This window comes from Miscanthus floridulus, chromosome 5 (assembly GCF_019320115.1).
Source record: "Miscanthus floridulus cultivar M001 chromosome 5, ASM1932011v1, whole genome shotgun sequence".
Taxonomy (NCBI): Eukaryota; Viridiplantae; Streptophyta; class Magnoliopsida; order Poales; family Poaceae; genus Miscanthus; species Miscanthus floridulus.
In genome coordinates, this window is record NC_089584.1 from 79,147,044 (window position 1) to 79,171,803 (window position 24,760).

At 43.1% G+C, this 24,760-nt stretch overlaps 1 pseudogene; it reads left to right on the top strand.

The window, feature by feature from the left end:
* Positions 1–739: 739 nt before the first annotated feature.
* LOC136450112 (uncharacterized) lies at positions 740–5,498 on the top strand (annotated as a pseudogene).
* The last annotated feature ends 19,262 nt before the right edge of the window (positions 5,499–24,760 follow it).

Below are 24,760 nucleotides of genomic sequence, written 5' to 3' on the forward strand. Positions count from 1 at the left end.
ATGGGCTTGATTCTTTTACGGGTTTGATTGATGCTCGTAGGTGTTGCCTGCTCTCTACTTCTTGCTTCCGTTCGTGGTGATGTATTTGGCGGATATTTGTTGTTTATGCATAGAGCGTACGTTTCGTTATAGCTCTGCCTCGATGGATCAGAGGAATGAACAAGCCACGTTCAGTTGGTTTCGAGGAAAACGTAGACTTTTTGTTCGGTGTAGTTCTTTCGTTGCGCCATATATTTTTCTCGTTTGGGTGTTCAGTCCATCGTTAAGTCTACTTCCAATAGCGACGCAGCGAGAGACCACCAAGCTTAGCCTAGTTCGTTTGTACTATAAAAAGAGAAATTCTGTTAATATCGTCCTCCAGAATTAAGGAATGTCCCTTTGTTTTGGTCTGTAGTGAAGACTGAAGTTGACATACCTAGCCTATTAGCTCACTTTGTTACTTGTATTATTATCTAGATGATATCTTGATTTGCCAAATGGTTTCTTGTTACTTGTACATCTCTCCAACACCATTTAGAGTTGGGGAAGGTGAACCTCCGCCTTCTTGGGATCCGGTACCAACTCCAAAAGATACTCCAAAAGCTTCTATATGACTATAAGTTTATATATGCTTCTATAAGACGACTATAATATTTATTACAGCTTCTATATGACATGGTCAATAATATAACTTTTATATGACATGGTTAATAATATTTAGCTTCTATATGACTATAAAATTGTATGCTTTAGTCCTGCAATGCGTCTCTTACTACGAGATCGTATTAGAAAGAGGAGGGAGGAAGAAGACGATGACATGATGCTATTTATTTTCCCCACCTTATATCTTATGAGTTCTGCTAGAGGAGAGAAAAAGAAGAAACGTCATACTTCAGAAGAAACAGGCGAGGTTAAAGTTCAAAGACTTCTCGAGGGACATGTCAAGAACTATCAAGTTGCATTTAGGATGGAACCACGCATCTTTAGAGAATTGGCAAATTATCTTAGAAGCAAAAGGCTTGTTGTTGATACTAGGATAACTGTGGAGAAGTTGGGTTTCTTCCTATACATGTTAAGTCACAACGCCTCGTATGAGGATCTCCAAATGTTCTTTGGGCACAGCAATGACACCTTCCATCATCACATCAACCACTTCTTCAAGGTGGTCATTCCCGCACTCTCTCGCCGTTAACTTCAAGCTCCTGATCCTAATCAAGTGTGTGGGGGATATACCCCCGGGTACCACAAGATGGTACATGGGCCGCACCATCCGAGGTGGCCCGGCCCGTAAGATCGAGGCGTTCACGGCAAGATTACAAGTTGTACTAGATATTATAATAGTACCAAATAGGATACTTTACTTGTAACCCTCCTCCTCCAGACTATATAAGGAGAGGCAGGGGTCCCCCTCAGAAAATAGACCTCAATCAATACAGAATAATGAGACACAGGACGTAGGTATTACGCCAACATGGTGGCCGAACCTGTATAAATCTTGTGTCTTGTGCCTCTATAACCATCTGGTTCCTAATTACATGCACCGTCTACCGACAATCTACCATCATGGGCATACCCCTAGATGGACTGCCGACCATATTTCGTCGACAGTGGCACGCTAGGTAGGGGGTGTGCGTGCTGATCCATGGCGAATCAGATGGGAATTTTCTTCATCAAAGACGTCACGGTAATTCGACTCCCGCGGCGGCGTGCTTCGGAGACGAGCCGTGATTCCAGCGCTCCCACGCATCCGTGTGTCGCAGTAAGCCACCACCGATGATTCACGGAGTTTAGCGACAACCTCGTGGATCGACAACATGTGACGTGCGGAGCAGAAGCGGCGGGGCATCATCGTAACAAGGGCATTCGGCACCTTACTGTGAGGCCTAGACCCGATCTACAGGATCATACAACCTGGAATAAAGCAAGTCGTGACCAGCAAAAAGAAAGCAATCAACGTATCATGTATATGCATGTATACATCACGGATGCATGTGCATACAAGAAAAATTCCTTTGATGATCGCCTACGTCTCCAAGATCAGATGACCACTCCGGTTAAATAAGCTAAGTCAAGTCAAGATTTACTATTTAGCAAAATACATATTTTTATATAGTTCCGGCTACATCTGCGTGTCTCCCTGTCTACTATGGGTAGGAATCAGATACGGTACCCTTGCCATATGGGCGGTTTTCCTTATCGACGACAGAAGAATCATCACGGATCATCACACACATCAAGCGGCACCGCAACACGATTCCGTCCCGACGGCGAACTCTGCGGCAGACAAGAATTAGAAGACGAGTTCACCTGGAGGCTAGCAACGAGGCCGCGGAGTCATGCAAGCCAATGACAAACAAGCAAGCTAGATCATCATGCAAGCCAATGACAAACAAGCAAGCTAGATCATCATGCAAGCCGCAGATACTTCTGTGTATACATGCATCTACGCTCGACGTTCTCACGAACAGTTTCGGCAAGCTAGATCATCATCCAGTCACCGAGATCCAATCAAGACGTACGGCCTGCAGCCGCATACATGCAACCTCGTCATCGGCGTCTTCTCCGACTTCACCGACCCGCCGAGGACTCGGCGATGCAACTACGTGGCGTTTGCACTCCGAGCCGCATCCGCACGGGAGTTCTACTCCAATTCGAATCAAACACAACAGAGATCTCCATGGAAGCAAATCTACATGCATGCAAGCAAATAAGGAAGAAGTATGTGTACATGTACGTGCAGGCCAACTACAGATCGCTGCGGCACTTGCATGTGCACACGCACATATGGCATCAAGCACGCTTCGACCACGTCCCAAATGGCTACGCCGAGCTCCGACCACGTCAACCATGGACCACGTCGACCACGTCTCGAGCGGCTCCGCCGAGCTCCGACCACATCGACCACGGACCACGTCGACCACGTCCTGAGCGACTCTACCGAGCTCCGACCACCTCGACCACCAGACCACGTCGCAATGATGATCGCCGCGAAGAACGGCGCTACGACAACCGCGACCACCGTCATGATGACAGGTCAGAAAGCTCGAGGACCGGACAACTTCATCACCGCCGACCAGATTTCTATCCAAAGATAAGTACACTTCTAATATTTATATTTAATATAATTTTCATTACGATGTTTCTCCACAATGTTCTCGTCATGATTGTTCTTCAAATAACGTTTGTCCATGTATACAATCTTAAATATAACGTACAGCTATACTTAATGCAAATCCTCGACCAGTCATGTTGACGCTCGATGTCTCCAGAAATGGCCCTATCTCCGGCTCCTCCCTACACATGTACGAGCGTCTGCCCTCTGCGTTATGGGTGGTCGGCAGCGGCTCCTTAGCGACGCTTTGTTCTTCCTACACGTGCACGGACTCCGCGCCTCGTGTTATGGTTAACGGGCTAGCTAGGGCTGGAGACTCAGCTATATACTAACTGGTCGGGCAGTTTATATTAAATATAAACACAAACTTCACATTAACATTGATGTTTACAAAGCACCAACTGCTTTATCACATCATGCTCATTTGCAAATGACTGCTGAGCGTCATACGTTATTTCTTCACCGCTGATTTTTTCTCCATAATTTATTATTTTGTACATCATGTACTACCATTCTACAGGAATTCTGACCACAGCTCGGGGACTTCGTCGCTCGCTTCTCGACCTACGCTCGGGGACTGCCTCGATCACTCTCCGACCATAGCTCGGGGACTTCGTCGCTCGCTTCTCGACCTACGCACGAGGACTGCCTCGATCACTCTCCGACCACAGCTCGGGGACTTCGTCGCTCGCTCCTCGACCTGTGCTCGGGGATTGCCTCGACCACTCTCCGACCACGGCTCGGGGACTTTGCGTCTCGACTACATGCGACTGGCGACTCGCATACAGTTGGGATATTTTTTTCTCACTTAGACCTTGCTACAAGGCTTATACCTCACCTTCCAGCAAGCTCGGGGACTACATCGGTACGATGCACCTGCCGGTGCAGCTCGTATCGCCTGTACGACGATTGGATTCTCAACTGAACTGGGAATTCTTTTTAGACCCTGGCACCACGTGCCTACGTCACCTACTACTAGGCTCGGGGACTAAGTGGGCACACTTCACCTTGTGGTGAATGTGTTTGTTTTTCGACCCCTACGCCTCTGATGATCAAAGACGCTACGCTTCAAGACACCCTTACGTTTCTTCATAGAAACCTAAGTGGGCACACTTCCCAGGACAGAAATCTTTTTCTTTCTTCTTAAGAGCACCATACATTCTTCGGACAACCTACTTCTCCAGCGACAACGGTGGTTGGAGATCTCAAGAACTCGAGCCTCACTATTTAGAGAAGGTTAAAATGGCGTGTCGCATCAGAATACATGGCGCTCGGGGACTAGCTGTGGGGGATATACCCCGGGGTACCACAAGATGGTACATGGGCCACACCATCCGAGGTGGCCCGGCCCGTAAGATCGAGGCGTGCATGGCAAGATTACAAGTTGTACTAGATATTGTAATAGTACCAAATAGGATACATTACTTGTAACCCTCCTCCTCCAGACTATATAAGAAGAGGCAGGGGTCCCCCTCAGAAAATAGACCTTAATCAATACAGAATAATGAGACATAGGACGTAGGTATTACGCCAACACGGCGGCCGAACCTGTATAAATCTTGTGTCTTGTGCCTCTGTAACCATCTGGTTCCTGATTACACGCACCGTCTACCGACAATCTACCATCATGGGCATACCCCTAGATGGACTGCCGACCATATTTCGTCGACAAAGTGCATAAAAAATCCAAGACAATCCTAGATTCTATCCATTTTTCAAGAATTGTCTAGGTGCCATTGATGGAACTCATATTCCTATTTCCATAGCCTCTGAGAAAGCTTCTCCTTTTAGAAATAGGAAGGGCACACTAAGCATTAATGTGATGGTGGCATGTGATTTCGATCTCAACTTCACTTTCATTTCTAGTGGATGGGAGGGATCGGCTATAGATTCCAGAGTGCTACGATCAGCTATGAGCAAGGGCTTCCAAGTACCTCTAGGCAAATTCTATCCGGTTGATGGAGGGTATGCAAATACTCCATCTTTTCTTGCTCCATATCGAGGAGTTCGATACCATTTGAAAGAATTTGGGGCTAGACATTGAAGGCCGCAGAACCCAAAGGAGCTCTTTAACCACCGCCACGCACTACTGAGGAACCATGTGGAAAGGGCTTTGGGGGTGCTTAAGAAGTGCTTCCCCATTCTGAAAGTTGCCACATTCCACATGTTGGAAAATCAAGTAAAGATACCTATAGCTGCTTCCATCTTCCATAATCTGATCCGTTTACTTCATGGAGATGAGGAATGGTTAGATCATCAGCCGGATAATATCTCTCCAAGAAACTTTGTTGCTGTACCAAGTGGTGATCAAATGAATGACCTAAATGTGGGTTCAGTACAAGGCAACGCTTTAAGAGACACCATCGCCCAAGAAATGTGGGTTCAGTACCAGCAACATTTAAATTAGTCTTTGAATAGGCTATAATAAGTTAATAAGCTTGTAATAAGCATGGATTATAATTAAGCAGAGACTTCTTTTTAGTCTTTAAATTAGTCTTTGAATAGGTTGTAATAAGCTTTTGTCATGAATAAGCTTGTAATAAACTTGGCTTGTAATAATTGAATAAGCTTGTAATAAGTGAATAGGCTTGTGTCATATACTCATATTTGACAGCGATGGTTGAAAAAGGCTCCCCGAAGCTCAATATGATTGCAAGGGCGTCACCAAAGTTGCACCGGTTCTTGGGTACAACAAGTGGTATTAAAAAGAAGGCTTCTCTTAAATGCAATAAGGCAAAGAAGACTGGAGGTTCTCCGAGAGGTATGGTGTTTATTTCTCTGCTATTATTGCTGTTATTTCTCTGCTATTATAGCTGTTATTTCTTTGCAGCTATTTGCTACTAAAAAGAACTTTCTTGAAGTAATTCTCTTCTATACAATTTATTCCACCATGTGCTATTATAGTAGTTTTAGTAAACCTATAACCTGTAAACTGGTATTTCTTTACTGTTATTTCTATTTGCTGATTTTTGGTAACCTAATGTCTGACCATGGTTTACGTAGTAGTAAAACAAAGAGCAGACTGGAATCCGGCCCTTGAGAAGTCCCTGGTAGACATTCTCCATGAGTATAAAGATAGTGGCTACAGAGGTGACAACGGATGGACCCCTGAAGGGTGGAATAAAATGGTGAAGGAGTTCCATCTAAGGGACAAGTATGTCAACTACACAAAGAGTCAGATTCAAGATAAAGAAGGACAGCTAAAGAAAGACTATAGGATGCTCAAAGAGGCAAGGAGGCAGAGTGGGGCCACCTGGAATGAAGATAGGCATATGGTTGAAGGATCACCATCTATGTGGGATAACCATGAAATTGTAAGTTGATTTCTTGAAGTAATTCTATGGATATCCTCATAGTGATAACCTCATATTTGATCAATGGTTCTCTTTGAATGTGCAAACATTCTCTAAAATTAGGAAGTTCCGCAACAGTAAGGCAAGATTTCCACTATTTGATGCTTTGGGAGAGCTTTATGATGGTAGGTTCACTTTCTATAGTTGCAAACAGTGACAATCAATATATTCTTTCTGCTTCTCACTTTAGTATTTGTTTGTTTCTATCTTGCTGATCTATATTATCCTATGATTCACTTGACTTGTCTACTAGTTCTGATGACTAAGCAACAATATGCTAGTTACAGTAATGCTTCTAGTTGTCATAACTATATTCAAGTATTTTTATAGTGCTGATGACTAAGCAACAATATGCTAGTTACAGTAATGCTTTTCTATTAGTTCTGATGACTAAGCAACAATATGCTAGTTTTATAGAGTTAGGTTATATGCTTCTACTTGTCACAATTTATAGATGTCAGAATAGCAACTCTACATCCATGTTCTTCTCATCTGTACTGTGATGAGTTTTCTTCAGTTCTGCACTACTAGTTGCTCTGCACGATATTTCCCCCCCCCAATTAACTCCTTCTAGTTGTCATAACTCCTTCTTGAATTTCATGAGGAAAGACCACTTTCTATAGCTATTTCCTTGTTATCGTGTATGTCATTTGGCTGAAGGTACTTACAATCTGACTTCTCTTGAGCCACCACAAGAGGAAGCACCACTTCGACAAATTCATGATGTAGATGACTTGGACAACATTGAGGTTCATGAGGTACTAGATGAAGATGATTCAATCACTGAGATACAAGAGGAAGCAAGTGAGGCTGTAGCTGTTGAAAGAAATGGACAGCCAGGTTCTCTGTCACGAGATGAAGAAAATGAGGTCGTAGCTGTTGAAAGAAGCAGGCAACGAAGAACTACTACTACTACATCAAGCAAAAAACATGAAAATGAAGAAAAGAGACCTAAGAAGGGTGAAAGGATTGAAGAAATGATGGGGAGATACCTAGACATGAGGACTAAGCAAGTACAAGATGAGTCTGCAGATCTAGCCAAAGCAAAGGAGGTTGCTGAAGATAATGACTTCTCTATCAAAAGGTGTATATTCGTTCTGAGCACAATGGAATTGACAAAGGAAGAGAAGGCAAAAGCATTTGCAGTTTTCATCAAGAGCAAAGAAAATAGAGAGGCCTTCCTAAGTGGGTGTGAACTAGATCGAGAAGCAACTTTGGTTTGGCTCAAAAGTGCGATGGTCTAACAGGTCAGTCTACTTAACTGCTGAAAACTTGATGTTTTCCTTCTATTTGACTACAAGAGTCCTTTAGTCACTACAAAACTGAAAGAAGAAATATTTTCTAGTTCTGTGCAACCCTTAGAGATGAGAACATTTTGATAGTTGAGTTGCTAGTAAGAGGATTTGGACTGTAGATATGCATTTCTAGTCAGGTTGAAAGCTGAGATCTGCTTCTTTCATTTAGCTTGAAAATTGCTGTCCTTTTACAGTAAGGTTGAAAGATGAGATCTGCTCTTGTCATTTAGCAAATGAAACAGCTGGCTAGATAGGCCTGTACAAGGTTGAACAGCTGTCATTTAGAAAATAGTTTAAAAAAGTGTTTAAAAAAAACTTGGCTAATACCTCGCTAAAAATCAATACACATTATGCACTTCAAAATTCAGAGCCTGTGCGATGAGTCTGATGTTGGAAGGATGGTGAGTTGACTGTTGGAAGGATGGCAATGTCAAGGAGTATATCTGCACTATATAGCCAAGAGTGGCACACCTGTGCTGTTTTCAATCTTATTGAGCCTACACCCAACTAGTTTAAGAAGTATATCTGCAGTCTGCTAGTAGTAGGTTTGTAATGATGTGGCAATGTCAAACTTAAATGCTACTAAATAATAAAAGGTCATTGTGCTGTTTTCAATGCCTTTTTTTGTTAACAATCGTTATATAACTAAACTAGATAGCCAAGAGTGGCACACCTGTGCTGTTTTCTTATCAGTGATATGCTGGGCAGCAAAAGATGTCCTCTAGAGATTCTGTCATTGACAATTAACTACTTGTCGTACCAACTGTGACTTCTGCTATGTGATTTCTTCTTGTGGTTGTATTATTGTGTAGTGAGTGAGATTCATAAGATACTAAAGATAGTTCCTTGCACCACACCATTTCATCCAGCCATATGCCCATTTTCTTTCTTTCCTGAAGATTCTGAAGATTCGGTTAGTAAACCAACTGCAGAGTTTAGTTTTTTGTTCAGTTTTTTATTCTTTGGTTCAGTTTTTGAGCAACTGCAAATGACTACTTTGGTTCAGTTTTTGTGCGGCCTGAAATGTTTAGTTTATAACCTATAGCCTTATATCTTATAACCTTATATCATTGATCTTCTCTTGTGTAATTGCAGGGTTTCAAGGTTAAGTTCAAGGCTGATTCTGCAACTCAGTGTCCTTACTGGAAGGTCTTTCGGTTTGCACTATCCAAGTGCTATTGTAATGTGTTGGAGACCTTTTCTGTGTTTTTTGGTTATTTATTAGAGTTTCTTGTACTGTCCAAAAAAGTGCACTATAACACGTTCAAGTTCTCACATTCCATACTCTGCAACTTCTCACATTGAGGCCTTGTACTGTCCAAGTTCTAATGTGTCTGAGTATGCAACAACAGTGTATGTGTGCTAATTGACATGATAGCGCTGCAGGTTGCCATGGTTTTAATTTCTACCTCTGCAACTGCAAGTTCCCATTGCCACACTCTTGATTTCTTGTGTCCTCACTGATGCATGTGTGAATCTGAGCTAATAATAATTTGCTACATTTGTGCAAATGTGACTTGAAGCATGGAGGTATCCCCTGGATTGGTTCCCATCCAAAACCGAACACAAGGAAGGGAATACATAAAGAAAGGGATTTAATCCGCAAGGGGTTTGAGTGACATGGACGGATTCGCTCAATCCTTCCCTGGATTGGTTCCCCTGGTGGATTAAATACTTGCCAACCGAACGTGGCCTAAATGACATGATACATCAGCGAATCTATTTTCGTGGCAACATATTTATGAGGAGAAAGAGGAAAAAAGTTTCATCAGGATGAACCCAGTCCACACGCGTATACAGGAGATGAAACCCGATGAATCCTGCGTTGAGGGCGACGAGTTTCATCTCGGGCGCTCGCGCAGGATCATCTGAGTCGCGCGTCTCTCTCCTTTTCTAGCTCTGTAGTTCACGAAGGGTATTCAGATGCAGTGACTAAAGTTTAAGAGGTGTCACATCGAATATCATATGGGGTGTCGCATGGGGTATTCGTATATTAATAAAAAAAACAAATTACAGATTCCGTCAGTACTCCGCGAGACAAATTAATTAAGCATAATTAATTCATCATTAGCACACGTTTACTGTAGTATCATATTGTTAAATTATAGACTAATTAGGCTTAAAAATCATCTCATAAATTAGTTCCAATCTATGTATTTAATTTCGTAATTAGTCTATATTTAATACTTCGTACATACATTACTACAAAAAGCATTTTTAGGGGCGGCTGGTAATCCTTTGTAGGGGCGGTTTGGCCAGCCGCCCCTACCGAACCGTCTCTACAAATCATGCATTTGTAGGGGCGGTTCCCAGGCCGCCCCTACAAATCGATTTATAGGGGCGGTTGGTGATTGAGCCGCCCCTACAAATCGATTTGTAGGGGCGGCTGGTATTACGAACCGCCCCTACAAATCTATTTGTAGGGGCGGCTCAAGAACCAACCGCCCCTACAAATCTATTTGTAGGAGCGGCTGTAGTGCCAGCCGCCTCTATAATACCTGTTTGTAGGGGCGGTTCAATCTAGAACCGCCCCTACAGTACGTTTTCCCGCCAAAAAAAATTTCAAATTTACAATTCAAATTCGACCAGAACTGTTTGTTTCTGCGTATTCCATCCAGCATCCGCGTTGCCGAACGCCCCGCGACCAACATTCCGAACCGCGTTCGCGTTGCCGAACGCCACGCGACCAACGTTCCGAACGCGACTACAAGCACAATAGTATTATATAAAGTACAATTACAAGTCCAATTCGTAATGATATATATATACAATCCATCATTAAATATACAAATTTCATACATATTGTTATCAACGTCCTAAAGCTAGCCTTTCAGTCTCACGAAGGTGTTGGTACTGAGGATTTATACCTAAGTCAGACTCTCGATCATGGTAGGCGCCTCTGACGTGTACAATCTGGTCCAATATGAAGTTGCAAAGGTCGCCGACGAGCTCTAAGAGTTGGTCATCCTTGTATGGGTCTCTTTTCATTCCTTTCTCTTCTCTCCACTACAAGAAAACAAGTTTCAGTTTAGTATTTCATACCATTTATGAAGTTTTTATACTACGGGTGAAGAGGTTCAAACTTACCCTTAAGGGGTGTCTCCTGTAGGCACTGGTGTTACTCATCATAGAACATATATAGTATCCACAATGTACACTCCCAGGCCTCTGCTTGGGGTAATGTGTGTTTTGCATATGAAAATATTAGGTAATGCTTTTGACAGCCATGTAATGGAGTACTGAAGAAGTAAGTTACACTTACCTCATATAGTGTTTTTATAGCCAACTTTTCCTTCCTCGCTGGATCATGCCTTCCGTGATGATGAGAGACATAGAACCTAAATGCCATGTTCGAATTATTTTAGCAAATACAACTTGTTAGTATGCATAAGTGAACGTTACAAGTATGTATACAGACATATAAGCTAATGAGGATTGTCGATATGTATACATCTTGAGAATCGATATGAAGTCTTTGTATGTCGCCGGGTCCTTATCTATTGAATCAAAGACCCATGCCATGCTCTTCCCGACATCGATGGCTATACAAATCCAGTGGTTGCTGTATGGATTTAATCATAGAACTAGATAAGCTCTTTTACATCGAATAAAATATATCGAACATAGCTTTAAGTTATAGTTGAACTTACTCGAAGTTGTATGGTAGCCATATAGTAGAGTGTTGTTGGAGATTTTTGAAAGCCAGAGCAATGTATGCCGCAACCTTAAGGGACTCTTCCCTTAGCTTCGCACTACGGATGCGCTCTTTCTCCCGAAGAGTCTTTGCAGCTGCTAGCTCTTTGGCATCCAGTGTCCACCGTTTAGGGTAATTAAAATTTGTTTGGGCTATAGCTTGAGGGTCTACATACCCGGCTTTCACACTTGGCATTTGTTTAACAATGTGCACTTGCATTCTACAAATCACGGCGTGGGTTAGTTACAACAAAATTCAAAGATTATATTCATATCATATCGGGAGGACAATGACTTACAGGCACCACGTGCGAATTAGATTCATCTCCATTTCTCCCAGGTGAAAGCATGTGTGCATGTCATTGAAGTCAAAGACAATTTTCCCGGCTGGGCTTCCAAATGTGCCGGTGGGAAAGCATGCTTGTATGATATCTATGCTCGTTGGGAGAACACGCAAGTACCAATCATGGAACCTTCTCATTCCAAGTGGTAGGCGCTGGATGTCCCGGTTTGGTAGGAAGGGCTTGCCTCTTTCATATTTTTTCGGGCAATCCTTTGACCATTCGATGGCATCAACATTTGGATACTGCTTTGCAATTTGGTGAAGTTTGCTACTGACGGCCTCCTCAGAACCCCATGATGGGACTTTTTTAACTTGGTTTTTAGGCTTGAACTGATCATGGGAATACCACTTGGACACCGACGAGACATCTTTGATCGGAACATAAACTGGCCTTATGTGGATTGGAATCTTCTTTCAGAGTTCCCATTCAGGCACGTCCTCATCTTCTTGTGCATCACCTTCTTCAGGAGGCACTTGTTGTTCATGTATTGGTTGTGCTTGTTGAGAAGACTATGGCATCTCATGATGCACTTGCTCGGTACGAGCTGGAGAAGGTTGTGGCATCTCATCAGGCACATGCTCGATAGGAGGCGGGGAAGAATGTGGCATCTCAGGAATGTGGGGGTCACGAGACGGTGAAAATATCTCCCCGGCCTCAACAACTCGCTCCAAATTTGGGAGAGGGGGAGGCGGCGAAGAAGCAGTCAATATAATGTCCCGTTTGTGCCAGAGGATGAACTGCCCCATAATGTCTCCGAGTAACACCAGCCCCTCGGGAGTTGCGTAGTCTATCCTCCACTGCATGAACTCAGGCTTCACTGTATGCACCTTGACCCTAGTGTAGTCCGGCGGTATGTTATTATTGTGGTGTAAGCCACTGGGAGGATGTGCAACACCCGTTGCCACCTCCATCACAGTGTTCTGCCGGCCACTGAGAAACACCAAGGTGCAACTAGTAGGTTCCCGTATGAGATCGACTGAGGTTGTGGCTGCAGTGGAACCTTGGCTGCTAGGAACTTTCGGAGGGCTGCCAACTAATGCCAGTTCTCCCGGTGGCGTCACTAATATACGTGGCTCCATAGACATTCCTTGCTCCTCCAGCACCTTCGCAACTAGAGCCTTCACTTGGAGCTCAAGACTAGTCTCCCGGTCTCAGCCATGTTTCTTGTACATGTGCCTGTCCTCTTCGAATCCTTGCTTCCAAGTCATCCTTTTCCCTAGCCCCCTGATGCGGCCTGTGTGCTCCTTGTTTCCCAAGCCAAGGCTAAGCTCGTCCCTCTCTCTGGAAGGATTGAATGATCCCTTCTCTTTGTCTTCAGCATATTTTAGTATCCTTGATACCACCTCTTGGGTCTCCGGCTTATCAAACTTAAGATTACTGCCGGATGGTTCTATACTCCTCGCATATATCCAGTTCCTTGAGCGTACCTTCAACTTCGTCACATCGATATTCCCAGCAGCTATGGCCTCTTCATCCATCTTTCTAAACTGCTCTTCCTTGGCATAGTAGCCACCGGGGCCTAGATGATGGTGGTATTTGTTCCTCTTCGCTAGCTCGGTGTTACGAGCACTGAGCTCCAATGCCTCCACTGAAGTCTTCTGAGCCACGAGCTCCTCCCATTGACTAGGAGTTATTTTGCCGAACTCGTTGAAGGGAGTTAACCCCTTTTGGATATACTTCGTGTTAAGCTCCGACCTCCAACGTCGCAAAGACTCTCCCATCATCCTGATAGCATTTTTTTACCAATTCGTGCTTACCCTCTGGAAATCTAAAATTGACCTTCAGCTGCCTATCCCATAGTGCATTCTTTATGTTCTCTGGTACCTCTTTCCAGTTAGGGATTGCTGGGTTCAATTTATCTCTTACTAGGGCCCCGATCGCATTACGGAATCGTCCTCTTAATTCCTTTGGCTCAAGGATCTCCCCTGCTGGCCCAACCTCTGTTATCACATAGCAAGCCTTATCTGGATATAGATTTCCTTTTCTACCCCCTTGTTTCCTCTTAGGCTTGGTAGTCATGGTTGTGTCTTGAGTTTGTGGAGCAGAGGCATCGTGATCCGTCTCTGTGGTTGTTGCCTCTGCTCTCCTTTCCTCTACTCCGTCTTGTCCAGCGAGATGTCGTGGACGTCGACGTCGTCTTTTCTGAGTTTCAGGAGGGACCTGTATATAGGATAGGTCAAAGTGTTAGCAGAGGTAACACAGCCAAAGCTTTAGCAAAATTTACAAGCTAAGGCTTCTTCCCTACCTCCTCGTTCGGGTTAAAATCCTTGTCCAAATCTTCCTCCGTTGGCCTCCTTCTTGCATCAGGTGGGAAAGGATCCTCAGAACTTTCATATCCCTCTTCTGACTCATCATCCTCTTCTTCTTCGCCTTCAGCAGCCTCTCCTTCAGGGCCTTCCTCCTCGTCACACTCCTCCTGAGTAAGCATCACTTCTAGATCTTTTTCTACCTCGTTATCGAACTGTTCCTGAGTAAGCTGGTCCTCTAGTGCTTGCTCCTCAAGGGTTGGCTGCTCATCATGCTCGGGGCATCGAGCTGCACGGTCTGTTGTCCACGACATTATTTCGCGCTTTGTTCTAAAAGATGCAAGAAAGTGTGCTTTAGGTACGCGAGAAGGTATAAGAAATCAAAAAGGTCTATAAACCAAAGTAGTCCTATAAAACAACAATATAAAAAAACGAGAAGTAGCAGTGGTAGAGGCCTCAGAAACATGTCAATCATCATCTGATCTTGAACTTGGAGCATCAAGGCATCATAACAAAGAAGAGAGGAGAAGGTAATATAGGGGCGGCTGCTAATGATGCCAAGTTCCTCACAAGTTCTTGATCATCAGCTCATATTCCATATAATGTATGGACTTGGACAATTTCATCATCGGCAAAACAAAGGAGAGGAGAGGAGAGGGGAGATTTGGCAAAAAAAAGCAACTGCTGCTTAACAAACATAGTGCAGCAGCTGATGGAAAAATACAGGACAACAAGTCCTGGGCGAGTCCTGGGAGATTTGGCAAAAAAAGCAACAGCAGCCAACAGTTAGTAGCTAGAAGTAGCAAGTAGTAGTAGTAAGTAGAAAGTAGTAGAGTAGAGTAAGTGTAGCAGTAGAGTGGTAGTAATAGAGTAAGAGCAGCAGCCACTTAGGAGTAGCAAGTAGTAAGAGGAGTAGTAGGAGTAGTAAGAGGATTAGTAGTAGGAGTAGTGGTAGGAGTAGTAGTAGTAGCAGTAGCAGCAGCAGCAGCCACTACACACCAGCAGTATATAAGCAAAAAAATAGAGGAGTGGTAGTAGTAGAGTAAGAGCAGCAGCCACTTAGGAGTAGCAAGTAGTAGTAGTAAGTAGAAAGTAGTAGAGTAGAGTAAGTGTAGCAGTAGAGTGGTAGTAGTAGAGTAAGAGAAGCAGCCACTTAGGAGTAGTAGTAGGAGCATCAATGAAAGAAGAGCAGCAGTAGGAGTAGCAAGTAGAGGGAGGAGTAGTAAGAGGAGGAGGAGTAGAAGGAGGAGGAGGAGTAGGAGCAGGAGGAGTACTAGTAGGAGTAGTGGTAGGAGTAGGAGTAGTTAAGTAGTAGTAGTAGCAACAGCCACTACACACCAGCATAAGCAAAAAAAATAGAGAAGGAGTGGTAGTAGTAAGAGGAGGAGGAGTAGGAGGAGTAAGAGGAGTAGGCGGAGGAGGAGGAGTAGTAGTAGTAGTAGTAGTAGTAGTAGTAGTAGCAGCAGCAGCCACTACACACCAGCAGTATATAAGCAAAAAAAACAGAGAAGGAGTGGTAGTAGTAGAGTAAGAGCAGCAGCCACTTAGGAGTAGCAAGTAGTAGTAGTAAGTAGAAAGTAGTAGAGTAGAGTAAGTGTAGCAGTAGAGTGGTAGTAGTAGAGTAAGAGCAGCAGCCACTTAGGAGTAGCGAGTAGTAAGAGGAGTAGTAGGAGTAGTAAGAGGAGGAGTAGTAAGAGGAGTAGTAGTAGGAGTAGTAAGAGGAGTAGTAGGAGGAGGACGAGGAGGAGTAGTAGTAGTGGTAGGAGTAGTAGTAGTAGTAGTAGTAGTAGTAGTAGTAGTAGTAGTAGTAGTAGTAGTAGTAGTAGTAGTAGTAGTAACAGCAGCAGCCACTACACACCAGCAGTATATAAGCAAAAAAATAGAGAAGGAGTGGTAGTAGTAGAGTAAGAGCAGCAGCCACTTAGGAGTAGCGAGTAGTAAGAGGAGTAGTAGGAGTAGTAAGAGGAGGAGTAGTAGGAGTAGTAAGAGGAGTAGGAGGAGGAGGAGTAGTAGTAGTAGTGGTAGGAGTAGTAGTAGTAGTAGTAGTAGCAGCAGCAGTAGCCACTACACACCAGCAGTATATAAGCAAAAAAAATAGAGAAGGAGTGGTAGTAGTAGAGTAAGAGCAGCAGCCACTTAGGAGTAGCAAGTAGCAGCAGCCACATGGTCGAATTATACAAAATCTCAGAACTGTACAACACACCAGCAAAGATAGGATAAAATCATGAAATTTTTAGGACAACAAAGATACTTAAATTATCTACAACTTTTATATTATCTAGGTTCACATAAAAGGTCATTTAAAGCATGAAAACATTTTTCTAACCAAAACTATACCAGCAGGAATTTTTTAAGCACACAAATCAAATGTTCTTTTATGCATTTCAGTACTCTTAAAGACAGGTCATTTAAACTGATGAAGCAATAGTTTAAAGGGTGGGGGCTCAATCTTCAGGGGGAACTTAGAAAGCTTAGGAAAGAACTTCAAGAAGAATTGATTACTCTTGAAAATTTAGAGGAAACAAACTCTCTTTCTACAGACCAGTGGCAAAAGAAAACCTGGATTATCAGTGAAAATCTTAGACTTCTTAAACAAGAAGAGCTATATTGGTATAATAGATCCCATGAAACATGGTTGTTGAATGGTGACCTAAACACCAAATATTTTCATAGAGTTGCTAGTGGAAGAAAAAGGAAAAACATGGTTGTTGAATGGTGACCTAAACACCAAATGATCATTCAGACCATCAACTACTAGGTACCACCAGCAGAAATGAGCCAATAGCAGCAGCTAGCTCATAGTTACAAGGACAGATTCAACTTTCATTGAACAACAGACATTTTAAGATAGTGGATAGCTGTAGTTTAGGTAACTAAAAATGTTGGCATGCAACATCCCAAGCAATAAAACAATCAATGTTGCCATAATAGCGACAAGCAGTTCTTTGAAAAAAAAACAGTTCCTAGCTAGATGTCAGTAGCAAATGTCCTAATAATATCATGGTTTAGTTTTGTGTATTGCGGAAGAGAAACCTTTAATAGATACATATCTAGCATACACAGCGGTAGAAATTTCTAGCACAACAATAACCCCTTGGAACCTTAACCCTTTTACCAGAACAGAAAGAGTGCAGGTTAAATCATGATGTACAGCATAAAGAGTTAACAACTGGCACAAAATGGAGGAAATGCTCAACAGATGTATGGCAACCTCAAGAACAAGCCAGCCTACTTCAGAATGACATCTAGCAGGCAAAATTACTAAGAACAGATCATGCAAGATCAAACAGCTTCATGGTTTTCATGAATCATTTTCACCATAGCCTTGAGTGAAGTTGCATCAAACCAGATCTAACAGCTTGATGACCGAGTAGTTCTACTAGATTAACACACAAGCTATTGAGCAGACTCGCAAGGCAAAGCTAGCAAGAATCACCAGGCGGAGGCAGGGGCGGAGATCACCTGCGTGGCTTGTGGCAGGCGGGGTTGAGCTCGCCCGTGCGGCGCGTGGGGCCCAAGGGCAGTGCGGGAGGCGGGCGCCGGAGCCGGTGTCGTCGGCGTGCGGGGGCCGGGCGCGGGGCGCTGAGAGCCTGCGTCATCGGCGTGCGGGGGCAGGACGTCGGGGGCTGGGCGCGGGGCGCCGGGAGCCTGCGTCGTCGGTGCGCGGGGGCGGGCGCCAGGGGCCGGGGGCGGGACGCCGAGCGTCGAGGGCTGGTGTGGGCGGGCGCGGGACCGGCGGTGGGGCCAGCAGCGTGGGCAAGCGGTGGAAACCCTAGGCAGCCTGACGACGTCGGAGGAAGAAGACAGCGCCCAGACGATGACTCCCGTGCGCTACCCTCCAATTTATACTAGGTATCATTTGTAGGGGCGGTTCCTGATCCAGCCGCCCCTACAAATACATTTTTAGGGGCGGTTCCTGATCCAACCGCCCCTACAAATATTTTTTTAAATTATAAATTCTATATTTTTTATATCATAAAAACACAATTATAAATTCTACATTTTGTTCAAACTTTCTCAAATGAAAAAATGGACTATATAAGTATTGTAGATCTTGATGAGATGAACAACCTTGTTATTCAGAGTTTTTTCATCTGAGGTCATTTAGTGTCTCATTTGAGCAAGTTTGACCAAGTCAAATTTGGTCAAATGAAAAAACAACACTTTGACTCTAGTATTATGAACTCTAAATAACTTCAAATTGAAAAGTTTTGAATACCAAGTTTGATCATCTCAGCAAGATCTACAATTGTTGTTTTGGTCAACTTTCCATTTGAGAAAGTTTGGACGGTTCAAATTTGTGATTTTTAAATTTCAACGCCTACAAACTAGTTTTCGGAACCCTAGGTTATCTCAAATTGAAAAGTTTTGAATTCCAAGTTTGTTCATCTCATCAAGATATACAATCCTTATATAGTACATTTTTTCATTTGAGAAAGTTTGAACAAAATGTAGATCAAATTTCACAAGTGTGTGACATAGTTTCAGAAAGTCTATATGAGATTCAAGAATTTGTAACTAGTGTTTGATAAAACTTTCTCAAATGGGAAAATAAGCTATGTAAGGATTGTAGATCTTGATGAGATGAACAACCTTGTTATTCAGAGTTTTTTCATCTGAGGTCATTTAGTGTCTCATTTGAGCAAGTTTGACCAAGTCAAATTTGGTCAAATGAAAAAATAACACTTTGACTCTAGTATTATGAACTCTAAATAACTTCAAATTGAAAAGTTTTGAATACCAAGTTTGTTCATCTCATCAAGATCTACAATCCTTATATAGTCCATTTTTTCATTTGAGAAAGTTTGAACAAAATGTAGATCAAATTTCACAAGTGTGTGACATAGTTTCAGAAAGTCTATATGAGATTCAAGAATTTGTGACTAGTGCTTGATAAAACTTTCTCAAATGGGAAAATAAGCTATGTAAGGATTGTAGATCTTGATGAGATGAACAACCTTGTTATTCAGAGTTTTTTCATCTGAGGTCATTTAGTGTCTCATTTGAGCAAGTTTGACCAAGTCAAATTTAGTCAAATTAGTGTCTCATTATGAACTCTAAATGACTTCTGGATGTTGCAATAGAGTGGATGTTCAAATAGAGTCATCTGGATGTTGCAAAGGGTAGTCTCACACACATGCATAAAATGTAGTATCACACACATACAAAAATATATAGTCTTACACACGTACACAAATATATAGTCTCACACGCATGCATAAATGAAGCCTTACAAACACACACAACTAGCTAGCCCGCTGTAACGACTTTCCCATTGACACCTTTTCATTCCCATGGCATTATATCTTTGGGGATGTTCTTTTCCACAACACTGATCTTCTTAGGAAAGTCTGTGAATAATGGCATCTCATCATAGTTATTGTAAGCTTCAACATCGTTCACGCCATCAACTCCAATAATGTGTTGTTTCCCGGAGGTAACCACGTGCTTTGTCTTCTTCTTCGGGAGGAGGTTACTTTGTGGGTCAGACATATAGAAAACTTGTGCGACACGTGAAGTGAGCACCCAAGGGTCATCTTGGTAGCCTAGATTCTCGAGGTCCAGGACTCTCAATCCGATCTCGTTCAGTTGGTGTTGTTTGATCCAGCGGCATCGAAACAGGGCCACCGTTATATCCCTTCCATAGTCAAGTTCCCATATCTCTTCAATGATGCCAAAGTATTGGATCTTTCGCCCTAATCCATCGAGAGCCTCTATTCGAACGCCGCTGTTTTGGTTCACATATTTACTATCCTTTGCGTGGGTATAGTACGTGTACCCATTGATATCATAAGTATTCCAAGATGTAACTTGTCTCGATGGCCCCTCTGCCAACCTACTGATGGTAATAGAGTCTATGGTTTCTCCAGGCGGTATGTTTTGGTCCTTCAACCATATAGTTAGTCGTTGCTTGTGCTGTTTCATGACCCAATCATCCGAACGGCCATTTCTCTCCGCCATAATGATAGCCAAGTGTTCATCAATATACGGTTGCATCAGTTGTGTACTCTGCAAGACACTGTAATGCGCCCGACTCACCTCTTTGTAATCATGGTCGATGAACACTTTTCTACCACTGGTGCCCTTCCCAGCCAGCCTACCCTTGTGACGAGAATCGGGTTTACCAATCCCTTTCTGTACTTTTAGGTACTCTTGACAGCACTCGACGACTTCTTCAGTACTGTAACCCTCTATCATGGAGCCCTCTGGGTATGCTCGATTATGCACGTATCGACTTAAAACCGACATGAACCGCTCATAGGACCACATTTCATGCAAGTAGCAAGGGCCAAGCGCCTGTATCTGATGAACCATGTGAATCATGAGATGTGGCATTATATCAAAAAAAGCAGGAGGTAAACACATCTCCAGTTGGTTTTGTGTCTCCACCACAAATTCATGTAGGTCACTCAGCTCTTCCTTGCTAATCGTCTTCTGTGAGATCTTCGAAAAGAAGTAGCACATGCGGGTGATGGCCATTTTCAAGAACTCTGGCTTTATAGCCCTGATTGCAATAGGTAGAAACACTGTTAGCATCACATGGCAATCGTGAGCCTTGCAGTGTGTTATTGACAAGTCCTTCATCGACACTAGCTTCTTCACATTTGCTAAAAACCTAGTCGGGACTTTGATCCCCCTCAGGAAAGTGCATATAGCTCTCTTCTCGTCTGGTGTTAGGTTGAAGCACCCGCAGGCAGAGTGTATTTTCCATTAGCCTCAGGTACCGGGTGAAGCTGTGGCATCATGTTTAGCTGCACCATGTCTTTCTGTGCTTTCAGACCATCCTTTGACTTGCCTGTGTCCATCAAGGTAGCAATGAGACTCTCAAAGACATTCTTTTGTACGTGCATAGCATCAATGGCATGGGGGACCTCCAAGTCTGGCCAATAAGGCAGATACTGAAAGAAGATCGATTGTTTCTTGAAAGGTATGCCTTCGATAGGAGGTGTGCTTCTATCTCTGTTCGTCCCATCTGGATTCTTCTTTCCATAGACGACGCGTATATTTTTCACCATTCTGTACACATGTTCTCTGTTATGACGTCTCTCCGGAGGGGGTTCAATCTCTAGGGCGTTGTCATAAAATCTAAAGAATAATTTGCTGCGGTACTTGTGACTTGTCTTTAAGAAGCGTCGGTTCCTTAGGTAAACTATCTTCTTGGATGCATCCAGGTACACCCATGTAGTACCATCCAAGCAAACCAAGCATCCCGTCTTCCCTTTGATCTGTCCAGACAAAGCAAACAACATGGGGTAATCATTGGTAGTAACAAATATTATTGCTCTACATATGAAGTCCTCCTTTCGGAACGCATCGTACATCTGCTCCCCATGCCTCCATAGTCTCTCCATTTCTTGCATCAAGGGCTCGAGGAACACGTCTATATCAATGCCTGGTTGTTTAGGGCCAGAAATAAGAATAGTGAGGAGAAGGTACTTTCTCTTCTGACACAACCATGTTGGGATGTTGTACATGGTCAAGATCACTGGCCATGTGCTGTGGTTGCTCATCCTCTCATTGAAGGGATTCATTCCATCGGTGCTCAGGCCAAACCGTACATTCCTTGGGTCATCGCTGAATTCTTTGTGCTTCTCATCAAACCTTTGCCACTGACTACAATCAGCCGGGTGTGCAATCTTATCATCATCCACCTTGCGCTCATCATCCCACCATGTCATGAGTGCGGCTTCTTTAGGGTTTAGGAACATACATCTCAAGCGGTCGGTCACTGGCAGGTACCACATTACCAGGGCAGGAATTCTTCTCTACTTTGCATCGTTGCCTAATGGAGTGTCCTCTAGGGGCTGAGATTCTTGTACCACCTTTTTTGTACCCTTCTTATTCCTCTTTTTCCCTGTGGATGGTTCGTCCCCACCGTAAAGGTCATTGTTCTTGTACCGGCTGGCCCCACACCGGGGACATTTATCCAATGACTTGAACGTTTCACCACGAAAAAGTATACAGTGGTTGGGGCATGCATGTATTTTTTCAACCCCCATTGTCAATGGACTTATGATCTTCTTCGCTTGGTATGTGTTGGCGGGAACTGAGTTTGGTTGTGGCAGCACCCATGACAGGAGATGCAATAGATCATTGAAACTACAGTCTGACCAGCCGTACTTAGCCTTCAGGATGAGCAGCTCAAGCACGAAACGTAGCAATGTCCAATGTATCGAACAACCCTTTTCAACACCATACACAGTCTCCTTCGATGCTTTTGTCACTTTTTCCAAATTTTCTAGACCTTTCGGGCTATTTAGTAAAATCTCTGGTCCAAGGGTTCGAATCATGTCATCTAAATCATCTTCAACTCCGACACGTGCTCCATCATCATTATTGGCACCACCTTCGTCGTTACCATCCCAACCACCAGCATCACCACCTTGTTCATTGCCAAACTCGAAATCCGTTTGTGCATCAAGCTCGGCTGAATATTGGGACAGGGATTCTATGGTTTCATCGTCGTATTCCTCCTCATCCTCGTCGTTAACAATAACCGTTTCACCATGATGAATCCACACTGTGTAGTCCTCAACAAATCCTCGTATAATCAAATGTGATCTGATGATAGTCACATCTGTTCATGCCATACGGTTCTTGCAATCTTTACAGGGGCAAATAATTGTATCCTTATTCTCTTTCAATGTCGTTGCATGCTTCGTTGCGGCTTCAATAAATTTATCCACCTCTTCACGGAAACCTGCCTTGAACCTTAACGAACCATACATCCAAGAGTTTCTGTACTCCATCTTTTACAACAACAACAAAATAAACATTAAAGGACTACTTATTCAGATATATATAAAAATTAATCAAAGTAATAATTATTTGAGAATAATTGTATATACCTCAGATATATATGAATATAAATCTAATATAATTACATGAAGCATACAAACACACCATGGTAGAGGAAAATTAATTAATGGCCCATTTATCCATAAATAATTAAAATACATATTTATTGATTACAATAAACAATTTCAAAGACAACAATTAGCAATAATTATACTTTACACAATATCTTTCGTACAAACCCTAGTCCAATTTTATCAAACATAAATTTACAAAAACGAAATTAATAAAAAAACCAAACCCTAGATCTAGATCACATGCACATGAAACATCCATAAAACTAACTAATGGTTCACTAAAATCAAGAAACATGGACCAAATAAGGGTATGATCTTGTTCTCCTCCCTAATTTACCCTAATACATTTAAAAGTTGGGTCTAATTTGCTCATAAATAGCTCAAGCACCATAGAAGAGAGAGAAAAACAAAACTCTAATTATTCACTAATCAACCATTAAAACTTCAAAAAAAAGTGTGGAATAGCATTTTCTTACCTTCTACAACCTCTCCACCAAAGAATTTGAGACCAAAACCTTCCCCACTTAGTAGAGCAATTTTTGGGAGGTGCCCAAGCCCTCCCCAACTTTCTTTCACGGGTTGGAGTGAATGACCCGAGGAGGAAGAAAGTGCTGCTTCAGTTTTATATGGGGTCATTTGTAGGGGCGGCTGGTGATTGAACCGCCCCTACAAATAGAAGCTATAAATACGGGCCATTTTTAGGGGCGGCTCAATCATCAGCCGCCTCTACAAATACCATTTCTAGAGGCGGCTGGTGATTGAGCCGCCCCTAAAAATCATACTCCATTTGTAGGGGCGGCTTGTATCACCAGCCGTCCCTGCTGTTCCATTTGTAGGAGCGGCTGGTGTCTGGGCACCCGAGCACGTCACTGTAGGGGCGGCTCCATTACCAGCCGCTCCTACAAAAAAAATTGAACCGTTGCTACAAATCGTTTTCTACGTAGTGGTATGTTTAAATATCTGATAGGATAGTTAGCAACGCAACACACCGCACGTGTCGCGCGTACGTATCTGATTTTCAATGACCTGATATTTCACGGCTGTCTGGTTGTTGGACTCGACGGGGCGGTAGTGTGAAAGTAGGGGAGTACTACTTGACGGGACATGCTTGCTCAGCTGCATGCAGGAAATTGTTCCCTGCGTCGTGTACGTGAATGAACATGTCGTCTGTATGAACATGATACTTCTACCTTGCATGTAGTGTGAATAATGATTGTAGCGTGTGAAACCCTGCATCATGCTCATGAATATTGAATTAATTAATATATTTTTTGTTTTTCATGATTACTTGTCGGCATGTGATATATTATAGTCATGAAAGTAACTATGTTTAGATAAATATTTTTTCAAATGGCTACATAGTTTACGTGGCACATAGAATCACATCATGTATACATTAATCGCTGCAGCTTGTCTTATAAACAGTGAAATGAAACCCCCAGTTAAAGAGTCAGTTTCAATTCTCAATTAAGTCTTCAAAACTGACATGGCAGTTGTTGACGATAGTTAACAACCATTATAAACCGTCAATATAACATGCATAAAGGTATAAATATAGTCACCAACAAAGGCCTAGGGGTTTAAACTAATAAATTACACAAGTTTTAGTGAATCTGTATTTTCTGTAGGGTTTATTAAGAAAACCGTCAAGGTGGACCTACGTATCAGATTTAATCGTGTTTATCCACAGCGAAAAGGACTCTAGAAGACTCGAGGGGACTCCGCGCCGAGGCAGAGAGGCAGAGGCTGCCAGGTGTGGCCGGACCTACAGGGCGGCCGGCCCTAGGGGGGCATTGTCAGCCTCCGCATTGCAATGTCGGTTCTCCATCGCCTCCTAGGTTGCATCTACGCCGTCTTTTAAGTTG